Source organism: Chrysochloris asiatica, unplaced genomic scaffold, assembly GCF_000296735.1.
Source record: "Chrysochloris asiatica unplaced genomic scaffold, ChrAsi1.0 scaffold00554, whole genome shotgun sequence".
Taxonomy (NCBI): Eukaryota; Metazoa; Chordata; class Mammalia; order Afrosoricida; family Chrysochloridae; genus Chrysochloris; species Chrysochloris asiatica.
The window spans coordinates 319,257-323,771 of NW_006409072.1; the positions used below are offsets into that span (position 1 = coordinate 319,257).

At 35.7% G+C, this 4,515-nt stretch overlaps 2 pseudogenes; one reads left to right on the top strand and one right to left on the bottom strand.

Annotated features, from left to right (window-relative positions):
- Positions 1 to 237: 237 nt before the first annotated feature.
- LOC102815194 lies at positions 238 to 1,161 on the bottom strand (annotated as a pseudogene).
- Positions 1,162 to 1,540: 379 nt separating this feature from the next.
- LOC102815571 lies at positions 1,541 to 4,191 on the top strand (annotated as a pseudogene).
- Positions 4,192 to 4,515: the final 324 nt, after the last annotated feature.

Below are 4,515 nucleotides of genomic sequence, written 5' to 3' on the forward strand. Positions count from 1 at the left end.
CCTTTGGCCCTCAGGGTCCATGGCTCGCTATCCTGAGAAGGGCCCCTAGGTTGGATTTTCATCCATGTTGTCACAGGGCCACAATGTCTCAGTACTGTGTAAGTCACCAACAGTTAATGACAAAACAAGTCAGGCTCCCAATTTTGCAAATAGACAAGCAAACTAATTTTGAAGTATTCTAAATGTGTCTAATCAAAGTAACAATATCTTGACATAATGATCTTATCATTTTCCTGATTAGAGCATTTTAGTCATAATTCTCCAGATAGCCTCCTTTATCTGCTTGTTCTGAAGACTGAAGATAATAGGATTTAGGAAAGGAGGGACTATTGAGTAGAACACAGAAATGATCATGTCCTGAATTGTTGGTGAAGTTGACACTGGCTTCATATATACAGTAGCACCTGAGCTGAGAAAGACAGTCACCACTATAATGTGTGGAACACAAGTAGAAAAAGCCTTTCCTTTTTCTCCTTTGTTTGGAAATCTTAGTACAGTAGAAAATATGCAAATATAGGATATCAAAATAAAGAAAAAACAACTACATCCAAGCACAGCTGAAGTGCTAAAAATTATAATCTCATTGATGAAGGTGTCTGAGCAAGAGAGTTTCAACAGAGAAGGAAGGTCACAGAAAAATTGATGGACCACATTTGATTGACAAAAGGAAAGACAGAATGTGATGCCTGTGTGGAATCCTGAGTAGACCACACCACTGATCAAAGAGGCAAGAGACATCTGTGCACAAGCTTGAGGATTCATGATCACAGGATAATGAAGGGGATGGCAAATAGCCACATAGCGGTCACGGGCCATGATAGTGAGGAACAGTAGTTCTACAAAACCAAAGAAAAATACAAGGAAGATCTGAGCTGCACAGCCAATCACAGATATTACCCTGCTCTCAAGGAGAAAAATGGTACATGCCTTGGGTACAGTGACAGAAATGTAGCACATATCCACGACAGACAGGTTCCTAAGGAAGAAATACATGGGATTATGAAGACTCTGGTCAAAGACAGTTACTGTGACAATGAGACAGTTCCCCAGCAGTGTTGCCATGTAAGTCAATAGAAATAGCACAGTGTGCAACATTCAGAGTTCCCACACCTCAGAAAATCTTGTAAGTAGAAATTCAGTCACTGTGGTAGAGTTAGGCATCTTTAGGAACTTTGGACAGTAAAGAGAGGCAAAAATCCTAAAAATATAAAGAATCAAGATGTGGAAAAAAATTAGCCAAAAAATGTTTGTTTTCTCATATTTTTCCAAATTCATTTCATCTATTGGTATTTATATTTAGGATATAATGTTAAGTTACCTTAGCCTTTATTTTCAATATTTATGTAACTTATTTTTAACATACTTGTATGTAATATAATTGTGTTCCCATGCTTGCATAAATTCTTACACCTTACTATTGTTAAAATGTGTATTTTGGATGCCATTTATGACTGCAAGATTGATTGAGCTGACATAGATCATTACCGTACATCTTTATGTAGGAGAATTATTTTATAATGTTAAAACTTATTCTTAATTAATGGCCAGATACAATTTTAATGGAGATTTTTGGCACCTACTTTCCAGACCTCTCAAAAATCTATATTCACTCCATATGCAAGTTGAATATTTTTATTTGTCTATATGTCCACTTTTGATAAAGATTTCAGTTGGAAATTTGCTTTCAATATTTCCTTTCTATGATGATCTCTTTGTCAGAGACTATGGATCTCTCTTCTTTAAACATTTGATTTTTCAACTTATTTCTCTCTATTTTTCAAAAATGTTTATTAACACATTGTAGTTTTATATTATTTATTTCATAACCTGTACATGATAATCAACAAAATGAATCATATTAACACTTAGTTTCATTTGTTTACATGGTGCGGTTATGAATCAGGCTGCTAACCTCAAGGTCCGTAGTTTAAACCAATCATCTGCTCCACAGGAAAAAGATAAGGCTTTCTGCTCCCAGAACTATTTACAACTTGGAAACCCTATACAGGGTCACTATGATTTGGAACCAACTGCATTGCACATAAACACCATGACCCCCAAAACCTATACAGGATCCCTATGAGTTAGAACCGACTGGTTACCAGATTGCCACCACCAGCACCATGTACATTTATTTAGATGACCTTTGTATGGTGGTGTAGGATAAACAAATGATAAAAGTTTTACTTGTACTGTAAGTCAACAAGTCAATTCCCCAGAAGCTCCTCAAAAACCTGGTACAAGGTAACCAAAGTACAAAACATCTCAAAGTCCTATTACAACAGCAGCAACTAGCTTACGTGATTTTAAATTGCATATTGTAATTTTGTAGAAACTCTGCAAATTAGAAAATATATAAACTTCTAGAATAAAAACACTGGATCATGAAAAAGGAAGTACATCACTGATTAATGAAAATGTAAGTACTGTAGAACCTCAAGGGAACTAGGTTTTGGATAGTTTAAATCACAGAAATCCAGAGCTAATATAGTATACAATTGTATTGACTTCTCACATATTAAGTACTATATTGACCATTAGAAATATCTGAAATTATTCATTATATAGTTTTTGGAATCCCACAATAGAAGGACTCCATCATAGAAAAATTTATAATTACCTGTAATTTATCCCATTGGGTAAAGTAATATACTAATGTTGCTTTGTCTCTTAATGTATTGTACTTTATAAAGTACATGTAAAATTTTCCTAAAGTCTTTCATCCTAATCTTTTACTAATCTTAAAAGAATTATTTGTTTTGTCTTTTTCCCATGAAACATATTCATAAAGATTTAAAGTCAACCTATTTATCGTACTCTTCATCCTTTGTTCTCTTCCACAGATGAGTGTACTATGCTCTCAAATATATGCTATCATATATTAAAAATCCATAACCAAGCACTCTTTGAAACTCCAGAAATGATTATTGTTTCTTCTTCTCAAAATACTTATTTTTAAGTCTCAAATTTATTAATTTACTGTTCTCTCCTATTTCTTTGCCTTAGCCCTTTACAGTAGTGTTGAATTGCCAACAGGTTTGTTTTTAATCAGAGTATTGTAATTATGTTACTGATGTTGTTAGGTGCCATCAGTCGGTACCGACTCATAGCAAACATGCATAGCAGAATCAAACACTACCCAATCCAGGGCCAACGTCACTATTCTTGCCACACTTGAATCAGTCAATGCTGCACTTGGCCAATCCCTCTCACTGGGGGTCATACTCTTTTTCTCTGACCCTCCACATTACCAAACATGATATCCTTCTCCAGCGACTGGTCCCTCCTGACAATATATCCAAAGTATGAGAGACAAAGTTTGGCCATCTTGGCCTCCAAAGAGCACTCTGAATGCACTTCTTCCAAAACGGGTCTATTGGTTCTTTTGGCAGCCCTTGGCACTTTCAATATTCTACTCCAACACCATAACTCAAAAGCATCAATTCTTCTACGGTCTTCCTTATTCACTGTCCAGCTTTCGCATCCATATGAGGTTATTGAAAATACCATGGCTTGGGTCAGGCGCACCTTAGTCCTCAAGCTGACATCTCTGCCAGGATCGGACATTGTTTCGTTCTGCTGTACATGGAGTTGCTATGAGTCGGTTCAGGGTCGATGGCACCTGACAACAACAACAACAACCACTATCCTGTTATTATGAACCCTCAAGTCTGTATACAGATGTCTCTGGCCTCCTTACTCAGTCTTGTCTGTGCAAGACTCCACACAGGCCTCACATTCTGTCTTCCCTTCTGTCAATCAAACATAATCCATCAATTCTTCTGTGATATGCCTTCTCTGCTGAAGCTCTCCTGCTCTGATATCTTCACCAATGAGATTATAATTTATGTCTCTTCAGTCGTGTTTGCAGGTTGTTGTTTTTCCTTAATCACCCTGTCTTATATTTGCATACTTTCTACTGTACTCAAGTTTCCAGTCACTGGAGAATGAAGAAAGTTTTTTTCCACCTGTGTTCCACACATGCTGTGGTGACAGTCTTTCTCAGTTCAGGTGCTGCTGTGTTTATGAAGCCAACCTCCAACTCACCTACAATTCAAGATGTGATTGTTTCCATGTTCTGCACTCTAAAACCTCCCTCGATAAAACCTATTATCTATAGTCTTCGGAAACAAGCAGATAAAGATGACTGTATGGAGAATTATGAATTGAATATTCTATTCAGGAAAATGATAAGATCATTAATTTGAGACATTGTTACTGTGATAAGACACATTAGAATATTTCAAACTTATCTTCTTTCCTATTTCCAAAATTGAACACCTGAATTGATTTCTCATCAACAATCACTATAATATATGTCACAATTACACAGTATGTCTGTACATTGATATATATTTTTCCATCCAGAAATACTAATTTCTTGATATCTAAAAAATATATAGAAAGATTTATCTTTGCTAATATCTCTTTAGAAATATCTTGAAAGTCTAAGAATAGACAAACTATGAATGAATTCTTTTTGCAATGATAAGAGCAAGACTCATTGATATACTT